Source organism: Cryptomeria japonica, chromosome 3, assembly GCF_030272615.1.
Source record: "Cryptomeria japonica chromosome 3, Sugi_1.0, whole genome shotgun sequence".
NCBI lineage: Eukaryota > Viridiplantae > Streptophyta > Pinopsida > Cupressales > Cupressaceae > Cryptomeria > Cryptomeria japonica.
In genome coordinates, this window is record NC_081407.1 from 664,463,189 (window position 1) to 664,488,794 (window position 25,606).

Consider the following 25,606-nt stretch of genomic DNA (forward strand, 5'->3'; position numbering starts at 1 on the left):
ATTTGATATTCGACTCAAAAGATTTGTTGATTAGACCAAGGGAGCCGACATTTAGACCAATAGAGCTACTGTTTGGACTAAGAATTTTGTTGTTTAGACCAGGAACTCTATTGTTTAGACGAGAAACTCTGATGTGCTCAACCTTGGAGAGTTGATGTTGAAATATGAGAAAGTTAACATTCATACCAAGAGAGCTGATGTTTGGAATAAAAGTGTGAGTGTTTGGATTGTAAGTGCTACTGTTTAGACTATGAATGCAATTGTTTTGACTGAAAGAGCTATTGTTTGGACTATGAATGCGACTGTTTTGACCAATAGAGCTACTGTTTGGACTGTAAGTGCAAATGTTTGGACTGAAAGAGATACTATTTGGATTGAAAGTGTGATTGTTTGGACGAACATAGCTATTGTTTGGACTGAAAGTGCAAGTGTTTGGACCATAAATGCGATTGTTTGGACCATAATTGCGACTATTTGGACTGTAAGAGATATTGTTTGGACTAAAAGAGCTAATCTGCTATGAAACTTGTAAATTTGACAATTTGAAGTTTGAGTTTGCAATTTTTGTTGTATTTCAATGGATGATATCTTGACTTGACTTACAAACATAGAAATCAGATTGTATTTTTGTCCCAAAGGACACATAAAGTGTATGTTCAAGAAGCTTTAAAGAAAGACCAAGTTTTCATGGGTTTTGAACAATTGAAAACACATCATTCAGTCTATCCTAAGGAGATTGGCTTCATTATTAGTTCTTAGCCCACACTTGGTACCTTGTCAGATCACACAGTCTTGTCACCCCCTAAAGGGCACCCATGTTTTTGCCTTTATGAGAGCTAGTTGAGTCCCATTATGAGCCTAACAATAAGGTCTCAAAATGGGAGTTCGCACATACAATCAAGAGGGACATATTGTGAGTATCTTAAGGAGAGATTCTTCCCCCTACATACACTAAGAGTTTAATAATGTTTGGAGGTAAACCATGTAGCTTCTAATTTTAATTGGAACTAGTAAGGAATTCATTTGGCACATCAGGGTATAAACTCAATTAAGAGGTCTCCCGGCCTTGAAAACCAAGGTTTGATATACCCAAAGGTACAAAGGAAAGCTATTACTGAGAACTGTCGTTGACTTGATTTTCATCAAATCATGTTTATTTTATAGTGGGTTGGAGTACTTGGCATTAGCCATTCCCACTTGGGTTATTCCCCTCTCACTAGCCTTAATGGCTTTAGCCTTACAAGCTCCTTGGGAGGGCAGGCCCACTAAAGATATACACTATTGAAATAAAAAGATGAGTCTAGCTTTTTGGTCACCCAAGAAAGGTGAGAGCATACTCGCCTATCATCAAAACATATAAGACTAGTTTGTTTATTTCCATTGTAATTATTCCATGTGCCTAATTTATTAAAAATAAGTGCAAAATCCCATGACTGCAAAAAAAGTAGTTTATATTGCATTCTTTGATGATGAAATGGTTGTTGGCATTGCACACTCCAATGAGAATTGAAGGTGATTGAAGGTGTTGTCATTGATGGCAACCTTGCAGTATTGTGGATACCTTCAGGCAATTTTATGGCACTCATCTAGTAAAGCACCGACACTGGCAGACATAGGCACAGGCAGGCACTAGCACTGGTAGACACTTTACTGACAGCGACAACAATGTATACCGACACCCCATCCGACAGGAACAACTTTTGTATTTTGTATTTAATTGTAAATATCTTTTGTAAAGATGACATGGCATATTCTAATAAGACTCATATATGTATGAGATCTTGTAAATCATTTTGATATGTGACATGATGAATTATGGATAAGGCAAAAGTGTTGAGCTAATATTAAGATAGATCTTGTATAAGTGTTAATGGTTATAGTATGAGCTTAAACCGGTACTGAACCTGACATAGCAGATGCTGAATTGTAGCAGTAAATTATATTGGATTCTCATAATCCATTTTGTAAGCCAGTGAGACTTCCTTTTGTATTTGAGCAGTGAGCTCTAGGCAGTTGGCCTTCCTGCATGTGCAGGAACCACATTGTAAGTAATATCCATTCACTATCCAATGCATGAATATTGTGGGTCACAAATCCCACCAAGGTTTTTCCCACATCGGGTTTCCTTATTAAAATCCTTGTGTTATGGTGTGCTTTCTATGTTGTCTTTGTTGTTCATATTTACTGCATTAATTCTTGTTTATCGATGCATTGTTTTGGAATAAAAAATACTTAATAAGGTCAAATATTTTGTTAACCAGTTAGATATTGATTCACCCCCCCTCTTAGTATCTTGCGACTATCATTAATCCTAACAATTGGTATCAGAGCTTGGTCCTCTATTTTCAAAATCCTAACAACTTGAGGAAGATTCTGACACTGGTACAGATGGAAAACTTGAGAAAACAATTAGAAGGAGCTATTGTAGACTATGATGCAGAAAAGTTGAAGAATATCAAACTTGAAGATGATCTAATAACTGCACATGAATTCATTCAAGGACTTTAGGAAAATCTCACTATTTCTAGAAATAAAAGAAGAGAACTTCATGAGAAGATGCAGAGTGATGATGATGAAAAGGAAACTCTTAATGATCTTGTGAACAAATTGAAGCAAGAAAACAATACTATGAGGAATGAAATGCAAGACATGACTATGAGGTTTTGTAAAGACATTGAAGACAGAAAGAAGAATGAAGATGACTTGACTAGAAGACTCAATGATGCTAGAAATGAAAATCTAAGACTTAGCCATGAAAATGATATGTTAAAGATAGATTTGATTGACATGGAACAAGATAAAATAGAACTTATGAGACAGAAGGGAATTTTAGAAAATGAGTTGGCTACTGCAAATCAACATAAAGAGAAATTAAAGAAAAGTTCAGAAGAACTTTATGATATGTTGAAAAGTCAGAAACCTAATGGAGACACTAATGGACTTGGATTTGAAGTTGGTGAAAGTTATGGTACTGCAAACAATCATGATCATAGTAAACCAATAAGACAACCTAATGCTTACTAATTTAATGGGAAATGCTTTAACTATAAAAAGTATGGTCATAGAGAAAATCAATGTAGATCTAGAAATAATAAGAACAATAATGCACCCATTGGTCAATGTTCCAAATGCAACAAAATTGGTCATAATTTAGAAAACTGCAGAATGAATGTAAGATATTATGTTTGTGGAAGATTTGGACACTTATCTAATCAATGTAGAATACAGACTAACATAGGATATGGAAAGGCTATTTAGAAGAACAATGTGACTTGTTATGCTTGTAACAAAATTGGACATATTGCAAAATTTTGTAGAAGTAAGGCTTCACCGGAAAATAATAAAGGACCCAGTCTGAAAGGCAAAGAGAAGGTAGATAAGGTAAAGCAAGAATTTTCAAAATAGTGGATTAGAAAGAGAGATTAGAATGTTGATGAGACTATTCTTTCACTGGTAGAACAAAGTATTAATCCACCAACAGGAGACTCTTCATCCAACTGAAAAAAGTAACCCTTGGGGGTAATGCAACAAGTTGAAAATCATGCAAATTTACCCTCGGTTGATGGTAAGAAGATGGATTTCTTCTTTACCAACAGAAGTGTTAAGTTTCACTTAACCGATGAGCATTTATTATGGTTGTTGGAAGAAAAGACATTATAAATTATTTTTTTTCCCTCTTTTTCATTCACCAAGAATTCAAATTTTCAAAGAGTGCAAAAATTCAAGCGGAGGCATCCTAAGTGAAGAAGTGAAGCAAGTTCTTTCAACCACTCAAACCTATTAGGTAGATTAAGGTATTTATCAATGACATCCTCCTCTACCCTAGAATTTATTGCAAACCCTACTATTATAGAAGTTGTGAAGCACCCTAGGCCAGTTTTAAAAATCATTCTTGAGATAGCGAAAAAAGATGATTCCCTAGGTGCCTTTTCAAAAATTCAAAAAGGAGTTGCATATGATGAAGACCCTAGAATCTATATTCATTGCCATATTGAGGAATTAGGTTCAAAAGAAATATTGAATATATTTAAAACTGTTGTCTATGATGAAAGTGGAAATGTGAAACCCGAACATGAGGTTATTGAAACTTTAGGTTTTGTGGAGATCTTAGACATCCCAGAATTTCCTGAGGTAGTAAGGATTGTCATTAGTAGAGTTCATGGAGAATTCTTTTGGCTAGACTCTATTTGCAAAATCACTAAGGAAGCAGTTAGGGCAGTGACTGGTTTACCCTCCACTGGTAGCAGACCAGATAAAACTAAGAAGGTCTCCAATAACACAGTGATGACATTAATAGGAGAAATCTATGATAGCAGATCTTTGAGAATGAATGATGTTAAAGATGTGAATGTTAGATTCATAAGCATGATTTTAGGTTATAAGGCCACACATGCAAACCGACTCAAATCTATTTTCAGTCTATGTATTAAAAGTGCATATGATATGGTCAACAATGATGCAAAGATAGATGTATGTGAGTGATTAAAGGATGAGTTAATAGATAATTTGAAAAAGATCAAAGGTGATAAGAAAGGTACATTTCATTTTTGCAATCTTTTGGTATGTCTGATTTTGTATCTTACAAAAGAGGTTCGCAGTATTGGCAAGAAAGAATTTGGTTATGATATATCGGTAGGCAAACAACTGTTAGAAATATTCACCGGTATGGGCACTAATAAAGATAACAATATCACTGAGTATTTAAAAGCCTTCAAAGCTAAAATGAAAACAAGAGCAAGATTACCACAAAGTATTGTAGATAAATATGAGAAGGAAATTTGTTTTGTAATTAAGAAAGATGAAATTTGGATGGAGGCAGTTCTTCCTAGAACTGTATGGGTGATAGAAATGGGATATGATGTAGATGTAAACATCATTGAAACTTATGCCAAAGCCCTACTAGAAGCCCCTAGAGAATCAGAAGAAAAGGTTTTTGGTAATGCTGAGACAATAAAGAGTGGTGTGCAAACATTAAAACAGAGGAAGAAAAGAGAAAAGTACATTAGAATTGCAACCAAATAAGTTAAGGAAATAAAAGAAAACATAATGAACATAATTGGTATCAAGGAAAGTGAGTTAGAAGGATTACAACTAGAGGCTCATCTCTCACCGGTTGGTACATCCTTAGAGAGTAAAATTCCTACTGAATTTAAGAGAGTAGATAGGAAGATAAAACCCTCACTAGTACCCTCTCCTACACCCAAGAAGACAAGGAAGAAGCAATAGGCAGTGAGGCCACCGACTAAGAAACTGACACCCAAGAAAAAGAAAAAATAGGTTATACCACCATTGGACAACTTATTGAATGAAATAACTGATGATGGTAACTTATCTAATGTGACCAAACTCTATGATACATTTACTAATGTAGAGAAAGAAAGTATTGAGAACAACATTATTTTACACCTTGATATATATAAGAAATTATTACTAGAAGTTGTAGATGATTTTCCTAGTGAATTATATAGGCGGTTAGATGCTAAGAGGTTAGCAATTATGGAGCTAGAAAAGAAAATTAAAATTGAGAAACTACTAGTTGTTCATCTAGTCAAATCTATTAAAGAAATTGATGAATTAATCAGTGAAGAAAATAGAATAGTTTTTGCAAGTAGACACCAGCATGTGAGCCTAATGGCTAGCAGGGTAAATGAAATTTTAGAAGAAACAATAGACAAGTGGGACATTTTCTTTGTTGAGAAAGAAAAAAAAGAAGAGTTGAAAAGACCTAAAACTTTAAAAGTATATCAAAAGGACAAAGACAAGGGGAAAGGTAAAGTAGGTGGATTACTCAATATAAAAGTGACTGATAACCTAACACCACCTTCTGTTACTCCACCGGTACAGACTGATAGCATATCAGCTACTGAGAATGTGGATACACCACATGAGGATACCAACCCTGAGTCTGAAATTTTGTACACTATAAATATTGACACTCGGGAAGTAAATATTGTAGTAGATAAGGACAACACAGAGGAAAAGAAAAATGATGTTGCTACTGAGCAACTGATAGATAAGATGGAGGTTGAGACACAAGCAAAATACATTGAGATTGGGGTACAGGAAGAGTAAGCTGAGAATTCAATGGAGCCCTTGGACAGTGGAATTGTTACTGGTAATGTTGATGCAAACATTGAGAAACCTGCAGAGATAGTAACTGACATACCAACAATGGATAACATAGAAAAACCGATAGAGATATTGGTAGATAATACAAAGAAACAAGCAAAGAAACTGGCTGATTTAGGGACACATTAAGATAGTGCAACCGACCATCACAGAGAAACCAAAACCATTGCTAGTGGAAATGCAAACACAGACTGACCCGCTAGAGGTCGATTCAGGCAAATTGGTTACTCCCACCGGAAGCACAGAGATTGTAAATGTATTTGGGTAGACATCTGGTACTTCATTAACTGAATTTAGGCCTACTAATGTAGCTGAAATACTTCTTGATTCAATAAAGAAAATAACAGACTATAATACTTTGGCCTATAAGGCAATTGATGACACAATTCCTATTCTTAAGTTGATTGCACCCAAATACAACTTAGATAATGTAAAGGATTCTTTAAGTCAGTTAGACACATTGTCTAAATATATTACTCGTAATATACTGACTATTGATAAAATAAATGAAGAAACATTCAAGGAGAAAATGCAGAAAGAAAAAGGAAAATTCTTTGAGGAAACAATAAACAAGTGCACGGAACACATCAATACACTTTTACTAGCACTAAACACAACAATTATGGAGTATAAGGAAATGTACAAAGATACTTGCAAGATAAATCTGTTGACAGTAGACATTGACAAGGAAATCAAAAAATTTCAAAAAGAGATTGATGATATAGCTAATAACATCATTGGTTCATCTGAACCTCTATCAGTTATTGAACAAGAAATTGCTAGATTTGAAGAAAAATTGGAGAAGTTAGAGAAAGAGAAGGAAAAGATAAAGGGAAAATCCAGAGAGCTAAAATGCAAACTTAGTCCTAAGTTAGATAATCTTATCTCTCTGTGGAAAGAGATCTCTAAGGCACTAATTCAAGGTCAAAAGACATCGTAAGAACAAATGCATCATCTCACAGGTACAATTCAGAGAACTAAGGCACCTATGAAGGAAAGTAATAGGTTTATTTAGAGCTTAAATTTGGTTTTAGCACACATTTTCCAGATTGTAACCAACCGGTTACAAAGTTCAAGCTGAAGACTGCACTCATTTGACAATTTTGACAACCTTTGTCATTGATGTCAAAGGGGGAGTAGTAGGACAGAGAAAAATGACTTTCAGAATAAATCATCTACTTAGGGGGAGCACACATTTTTGGTAAAATTTTTGGACTTCATTTTTGGGACAATTTTGTATTTTTCTCATGATTGTTGCCATCGATGCCAAAGGGGGAGATTGTTGGTATTACACACTCCAATGAGACTTGAAGGTGATTGAAGATATTGTCATTGATGGCAACCGTGCAGTATTGTGGATACCTTTAGACAGTTTTATGGCACTCATCTGGTAAAGCAGCAACACTGGCAGACATAGGCACCGACAGGCACAGGCACTAGTAGACAATTCACCGGCAGAGACAACAATGTATACCAGCACCCCAACCGATAGGAACAACTTTTGTATTTTGTATTTAATTGTAAATATGTTTTGTAAAGCTGAAATGGCATATTGTAATAAGACTCATATATGTATGATATTTTGTAAATAATTTTGATATGTGATAGGCTATAGTATGGATAAGGCAGAAGTGATGAGCAAATATTAAGGTAGATTTTGTATAAGGGTTTATGGTTACAGTATGAGCTTAAACCGGTACTGAACCTGGCATAGCATATGCTGAATTGTAATAGTACATCATATTTTATTCTTATAATCTATTTTGTAAGTCAGTGAGACTTCCTTTTGTATTTGAGCAGTGAGCTCTAGGCAGTTGGCCTTCCTCCATGTACAGGCACCACATTGTAAGTAATATCCATTCATTGGCCAATGAGTGAATATTGTGGGTCACAAATCCCACCGAGGTTTTTCCCACACCAGGTTTCCTCATTAAAATCCTTGTGTTATGGTGTGCTTTCTATGTTGTCTTTGTTGTTCATATTTACTGCATTAATTCTTGTTTACCGGTATATTGTTTTGGAATACAAAATACTTAATAAGGTCAAATATTCTATTAACCGGTTAGATACTGATTCACCCCCCCTCTCAGTATCTTTGGGACTATCGTTAATCCTAACAATGGTTTATGCCTCCGGTCTTTCACAGAAAAATGAGTACCTACAAAACCAACAATCTAGAAATTAGGTTCAGGAAAATGATAGTCCAGAAGTAGAAATAAGGAATGTAACATACAACATTTGCAAAATCAATTAAAAACTGAAAAATGCCATCAAATCGACCAAGAACACCATCATATGTGCCAAGAACACTGCCAAATGGAACCAAAAGACCACTCTACACACCATAAATGCTATTGTGCACACCAAAAATGTTTGTTAAACTAACTGAAAACGTTGTCAAATATACCAAAAACACTACAGAACATACCAAAAATGCTAAGGTACACATTGAAAATGGTAAAAAAGAGAAAAAACATACACATAGTTGAGAAGTCTCCCATAAATGCCACTTTAGGTGTCGAAACGCTACAAAAGAGGCCAATAACATGGTTCGGGAGTTCGGGAGAGCTAATCTGCACACTGAAAGAGATAATCAACCTGTCAATAAAATTTCCTGCAAGAAAACTTGTTAAATCTCAAAGGGGCTAGGCCCCACGGTGGGTGCCAATTAATGTGATACTAAAAATATGGTATATAAGAGAGGCATGCACATATAATGAGACAATAAAACATAATGGAAAACTTAATTGAAAACTAAATTAAAGATGCAAACCATAAGTCTTCCTTTAAATATCCCATTTTCCTCTATTCTTAAGGACCTTGAAGGTGTTGGATTGGTTGGCTCTCAGTGGAGAAATGACCTCCAAAGTGGAAACTCAAGAGTTGAGTAGCTACTTGATCATGATTGATTATGCAAATGATATGAAATGCAATGCTATGATTAATCCAAAATTCTAATTACTAGATGATTGAAATGAAAATGCTTATAGTAATGATGCTGAAAATATGAGCGCAAGGGATCTTTATTGCTCCAAAATGGGGGATATTTATAGGAATTCCAAGGCCAAAGCTGAGGTGGCAAGAATAAACAGTCCAGATCTGATCTGAGGATATCAAGGGCCAAGATTGAGGAAGTTGGAGAAGAGGTTGGAGGAACAGACACTTGTCATCTCTGTGGTGACAAGCGTCAAGGAGCCTTGCTCATGAGAGGGAAAGTGTCCAAGGGAGGAGACATGTGGCAAAAGTGCCATGTGTCTCAAGGTTAGAGTATCTACACCATAGGAGGTTAGAATGTGCAAGATAGGATAGGGTTAGTTAAACCCAGTGTTAGGTGGAGTGGGTTAGGTTAGGGGATGGTTAGGTTAGGTGGTTAAAAGTTAGGATCCATGTGCTCATTTGAATTTAGAAATTCAAATAATTTGGAAAATGATAATTAATCTCAACAAACTTGAGTTTGTTAATCTTAATAGGAGATTAGAAGGATTAAATTATATGAGGCGGGATTAATTAATTTAGAATTAATTAATTAAAGGGGAATATGAAATGAACTATATAAATAAATCATGTAGATTTATTTACTAGTAGATGAATAGAGAAATTAATCAAATTCCTTGTGAATCCAAATAATTGGGAAGGGGCATTAATCAAATAACTGCGTATTTAATTAACTATCTTCAGACCATTTTTAGGTGTATACAACAAGAAATATCTTTTAGATCTTATTAATACTTTGGGGTTTCTCGATCTAGAGCTAAGTGGATCTAAGTTCATGTGGTGTAATAGGCATAGTGGGTCAGATCTTATTCAAATTAAGACTTGACAGGGATCTCATTTCCCTTGATTGACTGATGCATTTTTCTTGTAATTTATCTTTATTGTCTAGGATTGGATTTGATAACTTACAAATTGTGTTGATATCTCTCCCCTTAGTATGAGAAAGGATTTTTTGTTTAGATTTTAAAAAAATGTGGACCCACAATCTTGTTTTTGTTGATAAGATTTTAGAATATTGGAATATTGAGGTCCATGGAACTGCTATGTATAAAGTGGCCAAGAAGTTGTTTAATGTTAAAGCTAATGTCTAGAAGTAGAATAAGTCCTCATTTGGAAACATCTTCCAACTGAAAGATTCTTTGAAAATGGATCTTGATGATATTTAATTTCAAATTCAATCCTAAGGGTATTTTCCTATTATTATGGACAAAGAAGTGGAGCTCCTTTCCAAATTTCATGTTATCATTTCTAAAGAGGAGTTTTGGAAAGAAATATCCAAATCCATTTGGCTCAAAAATGATGATAAAAATAATATTTTTTTTCATTTAACAACTCTTAAGCATATATATACATATATAATAAAGAGGATCTCTATTAGTAACCATTAGATTGACATGTAGGAGGAGATGAGCTCTAAATTTGTTTGATACTTTTCTAATTTTTTGTCTGTTGATGATTTTGGAATCCAAGAATACTGTGATGGGGGCTGAATCAATGTTCTACCAGAAATATTAATTTTGAACTTATTGCTTTTGAATTGGTTAACAATAAATAAAGTTAAAGTACATAAACCAAATAACATATAAAGAAGAAACACTATAACACCAATATTTATATGTGGAAAACCCTATAAAGACAAAAACCACAGTGGGGCTAATACCCACAATATCTATATACTTGATGGAGTTTCACATGCAACTAGGACAAAAACCTAGAGTTCACTGCTCAAATAGAAGTCTCACTACCTTACACAATATTAGAAAGTGATTACAAACAAAAAGAACTTATAAATTGCATCTGACCATACTGGATAAGTTCTAATTCCAGCTCTATTAACCCTCACTATGTACCAATTTGTTGATGCTTTGTTCTGCTATCGGTTTATATTGTGCATGTGAAACTACACACAATAGTACTTTCATGGACCAAAAATCATACCATCAATTTCTGAAATATTCACAACCAAATTCCCTTCCTATATCTTACTGGATCCATTGTTGAAAGGATCTCCTTAAAAACCCTTCTAACTTTTCACCATGTTAGCTTCAATGAAGAATATAATCTTGTTAGCTATGGGATCACAAGGTATTTTGTACATAATCCTGATGACCATGTTGAACTTAACACATTACCAAAAATTCCTTGAAAGAAATTATCTAGGCCACAAGATCACTCAGTTGGGTCCTATCCTTAACTGGGTTCCAAATACACGTTACTGGAATTAGGATTTAGCCAGTTGTGGAGAAAAGTGAATACTGGTTGAGTGTAGTGAATATCTGTTGACCCAATTAAAGAAAAATGATAAATTAGTAAATCCCAATAGAAAATATCTACACTTGGAGATGAGTTGCCATAAATGACAACACAAAATGCCATTATCCCTTCCTGGATGAGTGTCAATTGCCAAAAATCTCCCCCTTTGGCATTGATGGTAACAATCATGTGAAAAATGATGTTATCACTATATCTTCCTCTAAATTTGCATATCCTGACCTATACATAAATCTTTTATATACATTTGATACTCCCCCTAAATAATATATACATTTTCACTGTACTCCTCCCCCTTTGGCATCAATGACAATGTAGGGTTCCCATAAAGAATTTTGTAAAGCTATTTATGAATGTTAGTTCTATACAAGTTTCAAAATATCAGCATACATAGTCTTCAAAAGTGAAAAATGTCCCAACCTTTCTTAAGAGAGTCAAGAATGGAGGTGAATCTATTCAAGAGACTGGTGTAATACTTAATTTCTTAAGGTACGGTGGTATCCTTCTTCTACATGTAAGTCATATATTCAGTCTTGTGAAATAACAAATTATCCAATTGGTAACCTATGAAATTCCAGAGCTCGGTTGCTTGCTTCATTATGTTGTCCCTTTCCCTCTCTAATTTCAAAATTTGATCCAAGATTACCAACATTGGACCATCCAAAGAACTTGTAAGGTTAGTTTCCAGGTTATAAGAGTTGGAAATCTAAATCAAATTATTCCCGTAGTCTGAAAGTTTCTTGTCTATGGAAGTTATGAGCTTTGTAAAATCTAGACAAGTCTTATAAACTTTACCTCCTTCCTCCAATGTTGTATCAATGGGTTGGAAGCAAATTTGGAGTTTACCCTTTTCAGATGCAATCATTTGTAAGAGTGTTTGTTTCCAGGATTCAACAAATTTTTCCTTAGCCTCAGTTATTGAAATTTTAAGCAAAGAATCATAGTGCTTAGGAATGAAATTAATTAATTCTTGTAGTTTACTGGATGAGTTTGCACTCTCCTATGCCTAGAATTTAGGTACCAACTAGTTCAAAACGTCAAAACTATGCCTAATCAACTATGTGTCTTTTGATTCCTCCTAAACCAACACTTGAGTTGCTTGAGCCTGGAGTGCTGCAGCCGCCAAAATTTTCTTTTCCAAAGACATCATGTGGTAAGGTTTGTCAAAATTGATAGAAAATTGTGAAAAAATTTCTTTGGCTTTGGATGTAGTGTTAATTACCATGCTAATAGAAAGATCTATCATAATTTCCTTCCCTTTGTCTATCAAATATTTATTTACTGTATCCATTGAATCCTTTTTTTGATGTGCACTAGTGGCTTTGCCAATTGGTGCCTTATCCTTATCATGTACGTCCTCAACAATTTTGTTGTCAGTATCTGTTGGCATTGTGTTTTCATTGATGTCAATTGATGTAGCAAGGCAAACTGATATAGCATGTTATTGTTGGCCATTTGGTGGAATTTATTATGTGTTGCATTTATTTTTTGTCATTGATGTCAAAACTAGTTATTTGGATGCTATACTGGCACCCTTCTAGTCCCGATAGTTTGAGTAGTTTAAAGTTAACATGGATTCAACATGATCCAACAGGATTCAGTATAATTTGGTGATGGAATTGGCTTGTTCATGATACTTATACTCATACTTGATCAGTTGGTTTTGGTCTGGAGATTGGATGCTATCCTAATTACTTAGAAGATTGTTTTTTGGTTCTGGCGAGGGTTTCACCAGCAAATATTTTGATGGATATCTTTGATTAATTTCATAAGTGGTGTTGGTGCAGATTCTAATGGAGTTTTAGGATTCTATTGGTGATCTTGTTCAAGACTTCATGATTAGAGATCATTGCTAAAGCATGTGGACCTATAATTGGTCTCGGTTGATCTAGGTTATGGATCGGCTTTAATGTAATGTGTGGATAGGACCTATTGATGTATTTCCTAGATGTCTTATGTGTTGATATTACTTGTTTGGTCTAAGGCTAACATGATTTTTAATTATGTAATCATTTTATTATCTGGTGTCCGACCTGATTGTATATGGTCAAGGGTTTGTATAAATAAATGTAAGATCTCATTGTAGATCATCATGGTTAATGTAAGAGGTCATGATCAAGGAATGTAATGTGTGAATAATGTGATATAATTTAGGTAGAAGAGTTAGTCAATCATTGGAGATCGAATTGGGTTTATGTAAGAGTATTTAGTCCTCTGAAATTGAGCTTAACTAGAACTCTACTTAGGCATACAAGATGTTATCTTTTGCAGTTCAACACTTCTCTTTATTGTAGTCTAGATTTGTATGTAGTTAGTGAGACTCCTTTTTCTGATGAGCACTATGCTCTAGGTTGCTGGCCTTCTTGGAAGTGCAAGCCCCTTCATTATAATTCACATACTTACTGCAAAAGTATTATTTGACTATGGATAGGCTTCCCATTGTTGTTTTCCCTTTTACTAGGTTTTCCATGTACAAATATTTGTGTTGTGCGGATGGCTTTTGTTTTGTGATTATTGTTTATGCTTAATTTATTAACTACTATTCTAGTATTATTATTTTGGGTTCTAGTATTAAAGTTTAAATTGATGATGCGTTCAGTAATTTGTGACAACTGATTCACCCCCCATCTTAGTTGTCTTTCAGTTATCTAAACTGTCTAACAATTGGTATCAGAGCTTTAGTCCTCTCTATAGAAAGCTTAACCACTTGAGGAAGATCCTATGGCGACTAACAAATCAAGTTCATCCAGTTCTTCTAGAGCTATCTTTCAAAGGGATATTTTGATTCTTGATGGAACAAATTATATAGTATGAAAGATTCAGATGGAGACTTATCTGAGATGTCTTGGCAAAGAGATTTGGGAGATCACATAGAATGGTGTCACACCCTTTAATCTAGTATCTTGCAATCCTCCTCTGGCTAACCTGGACAAGGAGCTTGAGAATGATTATAGAGCAAGAGAAGCCCTCTTGTGTGCACTTTCAGATCAACAAATAATGAGATTAATAGGCAAATCATCTGGAAAGGCTATATGGGATAAGTTGGAGAATCTTAATGAAAGTAACACTATAGTGAATATTGCTAAACTTGATGGTTATCAGGTGAGATATGAAAACCCAGAGATGGAAGAAGATGAAAGGATTACTGCATTCATGGAAAGGGTAAATGAGATTATTATGGGAATTCAATGTTGTGGTGGAACACTGAGAAAAGATGAAATTATTTCTAGAGTCCTGAGAGCCCTACCACTGGCTTACAAAATTAAGGATACTACTATTAATGAATTGAGAACAATGGCTAGTACACCTGTTAATAGAGATACCCTAGTTGGGAAACTATCTTCTTTTGAGCTTGAGGAATTTGAACCTTCTAGAGCTATGAAGATTGAACCTAATTTTCATACATGTACATCTGCAACTAGTAAGGAAGACTGGAAAATTTTAAATGAAAAATAATTAGAAGATATGAAGAGAGAAGACGATGAGTTTGAGCAACTTGAAGCACTATTTTCTAGAAGAGTACCTAAAAGACTGGTAGGAAGTAAGTATGAAGGAAAAACACCTTTTAAATGTTTTGCATGTAATAAGATTGGTCATTTTCCATCTAGATGTCCTTAAAGGAATTCAATATTTGAAGAAAGAGTTAGAAGATCATTTAAGCCTAACCCTGGATATGTGAAAAAATATGAATACAAGAAAAATAGAGACAAATCATGTTACACAGTGGATGAGGAAGGCATTACTAATTCAGATGATGAACTGATAGAAGAATCTGCTAGTGGATCAGACAATGAAAAAGAATGGATGTTCTTGGCTATCAAGGAAGATGATTCAGTACTAGAAGAGAATGTACCTAAAGAGAAGGCACTTGCTACTAAAATTGAGGACAAGGATGAATGGATAATTGATAGTGGTTATTCACATCATATGACTGGAGATAAAGGGATTTTTGTGTCTTTGCAAGAATTTGATGGTTGACTAGTTAGATTTGGAGATGACAAGGCATGTATGGTCAAAGGAAAAGGACCTATATCATTGGATGGTAAGAACAATACTGATAATGTTCATTATGTTGAATTTTTGAAGCATAATCTTTTGAGTGTAGGACAATTAGTAGATAAGGAATTTCAACTAAAGTGCAAGGATGAAAAATGCAAAATCATTACAAGATCTAGCTTGGAGATTGCAACTGGTACATAGACAAAAGGTAATATATTTCATTTGAACTCTGATGAGAAGACATGTTCGATTAGATATATTGATGAGAGTTGGGCTATGGCATAAAAGGTAGTTAGGGATATACCCAAGATTATGAAGCCCTATAATCCGGTATTTAAAGAGTGTCAAATGGGTAAATAGGTCAGAACCTCTTTTGGGAGTATATAAGATAAATCATATTATGTTCTTGATCTTATTCATACTGGTTTGTGTGGCCTTGCTAGAGTTAAAAAATTTCATGGTGATAGATATTTCATGCTAATCATTGATGATCATTCTATAATGATGTGGGTTACCTTTTTGAGAGAAAAATATGAAACATTTGAAAAGTTTAAAATATTTAAGGCTAAAGTGGAAATTGAGACAAAATTGAAGATTAAATGTTTGAGACCAGATCATGGTGGAGAATTCACATCCGGTGAGTTTAACAACTTTTGTGACAAGCATGGTATAAGAAGACAATTTTCTTCTCCCCGAACACCTCATCAAAATGGAGTTGTGGAAAGGAAGAACATAACTATGTTGGATGTTGCTAGAACAATGATGATGGAATCCAATCTACCTCATATCTACTTGGGAGAAGTAGTAAGTACAACGGTTTATACATTCAACAGAGTACACATAAAAGGAGAAACCAGTAAGACACCTTATGATTTATGGTCTGGCAATACACCTACAGTTAAGTATTTTAGAATTTTTGGTAGTAACTATTATATCAGGAGACATGATACTATTGGGAAATTTGATCCTAGATGTGATGAAGGCATATTTCTTGGTTATTCTAATGAAAGAAAATCATATAGATGTTATAACAAGAGATTGCAGAGAATTGTGGAGAGTGCTAATGTCAAATCATAGTTTATGAGAAGGAATAGGCAGTGGAAATGATTATATCCAAACCGGTAGCATCTTTACTAGAATAGAGAGTTGAAGCAATTACTCTGGTGACATTAGAGAATTCTACGGTAACTAAAGAATAGGAAAGAGGAACAGAGAGTGAGAAGAATCCTAGGTATGTAAGATTGAATCATTCTGAAGATCAAATAATTGGGGATAAGAGAAATGGAGTGATGACAAGAATAAGATTGGAAACTAATGAGGTATGTTTGATTTCAAAAGTTGAATCGACATTAGTAATTAAGGCATGCAAAGATGAACATTGGTTAAAATCTATGGAAGAAGAAATAGATCATATTGAGGAAAATAACCCATGGACTTTGGTTCCTCAGCCTAAAAATAAAAATGTCATTAGAACTAAATCAGTTTTTAGGAATAAATTAAATGAGGATGGTCAAGTTATAAGGAATAAGGCTAGATTGGTTTGTAAAGGATGTTCTCAGAAAGAAGGAATTGATTATGGATAGACTTTTGCACATGTAGCTAGGATTGAAGTTGTAAGATTATTTCTTGCCTATGTTTCTTACAAAAACTACAAGGTTTATCATATGGATGTTAACTATGCATTTTTGAATGGGGATCTTGATGAGGAAGTTTATATTGAGCAACCTGATGGTTTTTCACTATCAAATGATACAGATATGGTTTGTAGGTTGAGGAAAGCTTTATATGGATTGAAACAAGCACCTAGAGCTTGGTATGAAAGTTTGGGTAAATATCTTTTGAAGCTTGGTTTTACTAAGGGAAGTGCTGATACTAATTTATATTATAAAATCACTAATGATGATATATTGAATGTTGAAGTATTTGTTGATGATATTATTTTTGTAGGTGAAGATAAATTATGCATAAAATTTTCTAAGAATATGGAAAAAGAATTTGAGATGTCTATGATTGGTGGGATGAAATTTTTCTTAGGTTTGCAGATTACTGAGACTGACAAAGGCATTTTTATCTGTCAAACTAAATATTCTAAGGAATTATTGAATAAATTTGGTATGGGAGATTCTAAACCGGTAAGTACTCCTGTGGTTACAAGTGAGAAATTGACAAGAAAATATGTTTTTGCATTGGTAAATCCTACAGGATACAAATCTATGATTGGGGGTCTATTTTATTTGACTCAGGCCAGGCCTAACATTCTGAATGTTCTTTGTATTGTTTCAAGATTTTAGAGTGATCCTAGAGAAAATCATGAGATGGCGGTGAAAAGGATTTTTAGATACTTGCAAGGTACATCAGAATATGTCTTGTGGTACCCTAAGGATAATAACTTTACTTTATGTGCATATAAAGATGTTGACTGGGCTGGAGATATTGATGATCGGAAAAGCATTTCTGGTGGAGCTTTCTTTCTTAGAAAGAATTTGGTTTCATGCATCAACAAGAAACAATCATGTACTTCTTTATCTAATGCAGAAGTTGAGTGTGTTGATGCTGCTACTAACTGTACACAATTTTTATGGATGAAGCAAATGTTGAAGGATATAAAGGTGGATTGTGATACACCGATAGCTATTCACTATGATAACTTTGTTGCTATTGATATATCGAAGAATCTAGTATTTCATTCTTAAACAAAGAACATATCTATCAAGTATAAATTTTTAAAGGAGAAGGTGGAAGAAAATGAAGTTAGATTGGTTTATGTGAGCACTAAAGAGAATATTATAGATATTTTCACCAAACCTTTGTCCAAGGAATCATTTGAGTACCTAAGAGATAGTTTGGGAGTTTCTGCCCCTCTGGTAGAGACTTGATTGATGTGGTTTGGCATTAGTCCAACATGCATTATCTGAGATACTATTCATTCTGACATTGATGTAGGATGCTACTGCTCAGGGGGAGTAGTCAGCTTTGAGATTCAAAGGCTTATGTTTTTTACTTTGATATTTCTGTCAAATTTCTAGCATTGATGTCAAAGGGGGGGAGATATTAATGTGAAAAATTTAAAGAATAAAAAAAAAAAAGTCAAAGGGGGAGAGATATGAAAAGTATAAGGAAGAGAAATTCAGATCTTTACAGAGATATTATTCACAAGGGGAGACTTGTTTGGCATTTCTTGGTACTTGGATGTTTTTCACATTTAGTGTTGCCATCAATGCCAAAGGGGGAGATTGTTGGCCATTTGGTGGAATTGATTATGTGTTGCATTGATGTTTTGTCATTGATGTCAACACTAGATGTTTGGATGCTTTATCAACACCCTTCTAGTCCCAGTAGGTTGAGTGGTTTCAGGTTAACTTGGATTTGACATGATCCGGCAAGCTCTAGTATAATCTAGTGATGGAATTGGCTTGTTCATGATACTTATACTCATACTTGGTCAGTTAGTTTTGATCTGGAGAATGGATGCTATCCTACTTGCTTAGAATATTGGTTTCTAGTTCCAGCGAGGGATTCACCAATAGAGATTTTGATGGATTTCTTTGATGAATTACATAAGTGGTGTTGGTGCATCTTTTGATGAAGTTTTAGAATGTTGTTGGTGGGCTTGTTCAAGACTTGGTGGGTGGAGATCATTACTAAAGCATGTGGATGTATACTTGGCCCCCCTTTATCTAGGTTATCGACTAGCTTTAAGGTAATGTATGGATAGTACCTATTGATGTAGTTCTGGGATGTCTTAAGTGTTGATATTACTTGTTTGGTCTAAGGACGACATGATTTGTAATTATGTAATCAATTTATTATCTAGTGGTCAACCTAATTGTTTATGGTCGAGGGTTTGTATAAATAGATGTAAGATCTCATTGTATATCATTATGGTTAATGTAAGAGGAAACGGTCAAGAAATGTAATGTGAAAATAATGTAATATCATTAAGGCAGAGGAGTTGGTTGTGATTGTATGATGAAAGAATAAGAATCTGGTCAACTACTAAGGGGGGTGGGGGGGGCTGAATTACTAGATAGAAAAACTGATACAAACTCACCAATCTCAAAATCAATCTCTCAAAGTAAACTTAGAACTATCTATCCAATATCACTGTCAAGATAAAAAACTCTCAAGATAAACTGGTTGACTGTTACAACAAATTAACAGTAAACAACTTCAAACTCATAAACATCCAAATGCTTTTACTGACAGAAGTAAAAATTCATTTCACAATGCTTCCAATTATCATGACTTATCAAAGTAGATTAAGTAGTTAAGAAAATCAACCACAAAAACATTCACCACTTGACACAATATTCTTGACATGGAAACCCAAATAGGAAAACACACGGTGAGATGATACTCACAAGATAACTATTTGAACTCTTCTGAAGTTCTCCCTATTGGGAGCCTAGCCTATTAAAGCTTTACAAAAGTCTTGTTAAAGACAGATCCTATTAGGGACCACCTGGTTAAGAGATTGACTAAAATGCCTTGTTAGAAGCAATACCCTATAAGGATTAACCTCGATAGAGGATTTGAAAATCCAATCTAATGGATCACCTTGTTAGAGAATTTGAATAGCACCAAGCTTGTTAGAGCTTACTCGGTTAAGGGATTTCAATTTTCTATATTTGCTTGTCAAACTGATGGCAAACTTATAATGACCCACCTTGTTTAACCCAACAAAATTTGACCATTCTTATTTTTTTGTTTAATTTAATCATTTGTGTTTGATTCAATCGCATACTCTGGGCATCCATCCATTAGGATTAGGCATTCATCCATCCAGGATGGGAATATAACCATACAGGTTAGGCATCTATCCATACGGGGTAGGAGGTTTCATCTATCCAATACAGGATAGGCATCTACCCATACGGGGTAGGCATCTATCCAATTAGGGTCGCAGGTGCTCTGGCTAGAGACTTAGACTCATCGGGACCATTCAAGTCCTGAGTCACTCACTTAGTACTACACTCTTCTAATAGGAGTGCACTGAGGTTGTTGTCCTTAAGAGAAATTAAAATAACATAATACAAGCTTGAATTCCACCTCGAAATTTGGCTTAAAGCATCGAAAAGTCAAGCGAATCCATTTGGGATTTGATTCGACTATGCATTGAATTACTTTTTTCTTTTTATTATACTTATCTTTCCAATTAGGATTCTACTCAATTCTTCTTCTTACCAAGCCTAGACCCCACCCACGAACGCCTGAGTACTAGGGACAACTCCGTCCCTAGACTGCCTACATACCCGGTTTGGCACGGGATCAAGGCGTAAAGTATGTAGTTCTATTTTCTACTATATTGTTTGATGTAAACTGAATAGTGGGTACGCAACCCTTTCTAGGGTCAACGTCCCAGACAGTTTCTCTACGGTTGCTACCCACGGTGGTAGCACTTAACCAAAGGCTCAAGGTGGCCTATTGCTTGTGGCCTAAAACAACTAGATCCTAATGCTTATCATAAGCGTCACCCTTGATCCAATTGTCAATAATCAACAACTCTTCAAGATTAAATCAATTTCATAAAATCATTTCACTTAATAAACCATAAAGGAGGTTTACTATGGTTTAACTCAACGGATGTAAAATCATTGAAGGATTATCTTGTTAGATTATCAAACCAAGGGGAATTACCCGCCCCTTGGATTTTAACTTCCAAGTGTCCCTTATTACTCCCCAATGATTTATAGGGACGATGCCACAGATGTCGTTGATGCATCTTTAATAGGCATTAAGTGCGGTAGTTCAACACGATGACATTACCCATAAGCGTGACCTAGAGGCACTGTATATACTGAACGCTACTAGGTTTTTGTATTCCGACTTCCTTTATTTTGTTTTCTAACTAAGAAGCTATGAAAAACATCATGCTTGGAAACAATTACGAATTAAACATGTATAATTAGACATTGCAAAGCTTAATTAATTGAAATAACTACTTGATGAACCATGTGGAATAAAAACCATAACTAAATTATTTAATATTCAAAACTTGAAATATAGCTTGCATAATAATGACAATTATGAACTTGCATATTAATAATTAAATGTGTAACTTGGATGAAGATGATGGAAATGTAACTTGCTCATCAATGAATGCAAATTAATATATAAGTAATTTATATGATGCAAAAATAGTGTCATTTACATACAAATTTAAGCAATGTTTACTTCTATCGCGAGAATAGTTAATTATAGAGTTACTAGTGCAAAATGAGCAATTAGTTTATACTTTTGGCAATTTTGGATCAAGTCATAATAATAACTTAACTGTTTAAATGATCCTAAAATTTCTGACCAAGTAACCCAATAAATCTCCAAAGGCTTGAGAGATTCCAATTATATACATTAATTTAAAATTACAAATTTACTAACTTAAATTTACCCTAAAGTAATTAACAATTTTTAATTTCTAATTTATTTTATATATATATATATATATATATATATATATAAAGAACTAAATAATTAAATAACAAAAAAAATGAAACTTGTTTAAGGGTAAATGGGGAGTGGGGACCCACGGGTCCCGTCACCCCTGTGGACCTGCAGGTGCAGGCTCGCAGAGGTGAGGGGACACCGCAGGCCCCTCCAGTCCCCCTGTGGCCACTGCCGTGACAGTGACCATAGGGGTAGTGTAGTGGAGGGTACCACTACCCCCGATGGTTACCTTATTACTGCCTCCCCCCGCATGATGCCGAATAATGCTTATTCGAATTAAATTTCAAAGACCTCCCTTTTTTTAATAATCACTTTGCGATATTTTACATATTCATTTTCATTTGGGTATAAATAAAAGATATATGTACAAAACGAATATTATTATGAGAATATAAATTTAATTACATAGATGAAATAACACAGAGAGATTAATTCATTTCAGCAATGTATAGATAACTGAAAAATAGATGATTATGCTTAGATAAACAAAGCTTTCAGAGAAAGATTTTCAGGAACTAATATTCACAGAGACAAATTTATATTTTATTCGCAGTAAGATTTACTCCCAAGAAAGAAAATAAACAAGAAAACAAGATCTGTAATTAATCTTTCTTCCCAATAAGTTTCATTCACAGGAAAACAAAATTTCTTACTGGAGAAATTAATTAATTTATTCTTGTTCACAGCAATATTTACTCACAGGAAAAAAAAGAATTAAAACAGGAAATGAGATTTGAAATTAATCTTTATTCCTAATAAGTTTTATTCATAGGAAAACATATTTTGATACATGAGAAATTGATTCATTCACAACAAGATTTGCTCATAGGAAAGAAATGAATAAAACAGAATAACAAGATTTGAAATAAATCTTTATTCCCATTTAGTTTCATTCACAGGAACAAAGATTTTCATACATGAGGAATTAATTCATTCACAACAAGATTTGTTCATAGGAATGAAATGAATAAAACAAAAAACATGATTCAATAAAAAGAGGAGAACCTGGATACTTGAAGCTTGATGTAGAATCCTCTCCAAATCTTCAAGCCTAGCATTCCTTGATCCTTCCTTGCAAGCTTGGAAAAATTCTTCAAATCAAACTTAAGTATTCTCCAAAATTATGACTACTAAAAAAAAAAAACTATTTGAGAAAACTTTTTTCAAGGCATAACCAACTCCTTGTTTTGAAAACCTGCATACAATATATAGGAGAAATCCCTAAATTCCACTATCTAGAGAAATTAATTAAGAATGAGATTCTTTTCCAATATTGGACTCATGCAAATTGATTAAAAACCTAGTGGGGGAGTTACATTCAAGGCATTGAAGATTCCTCTAGAAGCTTCTAATTCCTCCTACAACATGTGCCATAATTGGGAGTGGAAAAATAAAAATAAAAATAATGCCTTTTGAATTATATTCTCCAAGTGTGTGTGTGTGTGTCCATTTTTATTCTTTTATAATATTTATTCAATCTTTTTCAATAGATCAACCAAAAATATAATAGAATTGTATCAAATCAAAAAGTGATAAAGGAGGGTTGTGACATCCTCCCCCCCTTAATTTGTCCATCGTCCCGATGCACTTATTGAATGTATCCAAAAGAGTCTATAGTTCATGATTAGTTTAAAACAAAAAAGGAAACAACTGTTTCATTTCCCTAGTATCTTCCCACATGGCATTCTTTTCATCATACTGGTTCCATTGTACTTTGCATTGATCAACCTCTCTATTGCGCAATTGGCACTGGCGCCTCTCGAAGATTTTGAATTGCTCTATCATTATTCCTCCCATTTCCTGGACCTATAAAGCATCCTAATTCAAAATATGTTTCTCATTGGGTACATAATTTTTAAGAAGAGATACATGGAAGACATCATGGATTTGGCTCAACTGGGGAGGTAAGGCCAACCGGTATACAACTGGATTAATCCTTCCCAATACTTCAAAGGGTCCAACATAATGAGGTGCAAGCTTAGCCTTTTTCCCAAACCTTATGGAACTCTTGTGTGGCCTAACCCTTAGGAAGACTTTCTCTCCCACCTCAAACTCCCTTGGTGTCCTATTTTTGTCTGCATAACTTTTCTACCTACCTGAGGCTTCCTTCAATCTTTGCCTAATTTCGTTAGTTTTCCTTTCCATCTCCCTCAACATATCTGGTCCAACAATTACTCTATCTTCAAGACTATCCCAACTCAAAGGTGTTCGACATGGTCTACCATACAATGCTTCGAAAGGTGCCATTCCCAAAGATGTTTGATATGTATTATTGTAAGCAAACTCTACTAGAGGTAGGTAATCTTCCCATTTCTTATGTTGGTCCATGCAGTACATGCGAAGTAGGTCTTCCAAAATCTGATTTGTCCTTTCTGTTTGACCGTTGGTTTCAAGATGGTATGAAATGCTAAAATTTAGTTGAGTTCCCAGAGCTGATTCAAGAGTTGTCCAAAACCTTGAAGTGAATCTAGCATCTCTATCTGATATGATTTTCTTTGGCATTCCATGCAACCTAAATAATTCCTTAACAAAGCACCTTGCCAAGGTAGATGCATCATCTGTCAGATTCCCTAGTATAAAGTGTGCCACCTTAGTGAGTTTGCCAATTACCGTCATTATTATATCATGCCTAGAGGGTGACATGGGAAACCCTTGCATAAAATCCATGATAATAACTTGCCACATGTGTTGAGGTACATCGTGTAACTGCAATAATCTAGCTGGATGTCTATATTCTACCTTTACTCTTTGACACTCCAAACATTTTGCCATGTACTTGACTATGTCATTCTTCATCCCTTGCCAAAAGTATAACTTCTTTAGATCTGTGTAAAGTTTGTTAACTCCTGGGTGCCCTGAATAAGGGGCATTATGAGCCTCTGATAAGACTACTTCCCTTAAGTCTCCTGAATTAGGAAAATAGATTCTATTATTGTATTTGAGCAACCCATCTTCATCTAATGTATACCCTTCAACCTTAGGATTGGTTGGATCATTTCTAAAGTCAATTTGACTTGCTCATACCATGGGTCATGTCCCTGTTCATCCATTACTTGCCTTCTGAAAGAAGTTTTGAAGGTTGCCATAGTCATCAAGTGTCTTCTCCTACTTAAAGCATTTGCCACCCTATTTTCCTTCCCCTTAATATATTCAATTTCAAAATCATATTCACTTAGAAATTCTAACCACCTTCTTTGTCTAGCATTTAAGTGGGGTTGGGTAAAGATGTACTTTAGTCCTTGGTTATCTGACTTTAACTCAAAGGGCTTCCCTAGTAAGAAGTGCCTCCATTTCTATAGGGCATGCACAATTGTTGCTAACTCCAAGTCATGGGGTGCATTATTAACTTCATGAGTCTTTAGCTTCCTAGATTCGTAAGCTACTACCCCTTCATCTTGGACAAGTACTCCTCCTAAACCTTTGATAGAAGCGTCAGTTATGACTGTGAAGTGTCCATTCAGATCTAGTAGTTTTAAAATGGGTGCTGAACTTAGTTTCCCCTTCAAAATTTTGAATGCCTTATCACTTTGTTCTATCCACACAAACCTTTTACCCTTCCTGTGTAATGGGGTGATGGGGTTTGCTATCTTAGAGAATGCTTCCACAAACCTCCTATAGTACCCTGCTAGCCCCATAAAGCTTCTTACTTCTGAAACGTTGTTAGGGATTAGCCATTATACTATTGCCTTTATCTTATCTAGATCAACTGCTATTCCTTCCTTTGATATTATATTCCCAATGTAGTGAATCTTTTCCTCAAAGAAGGCAC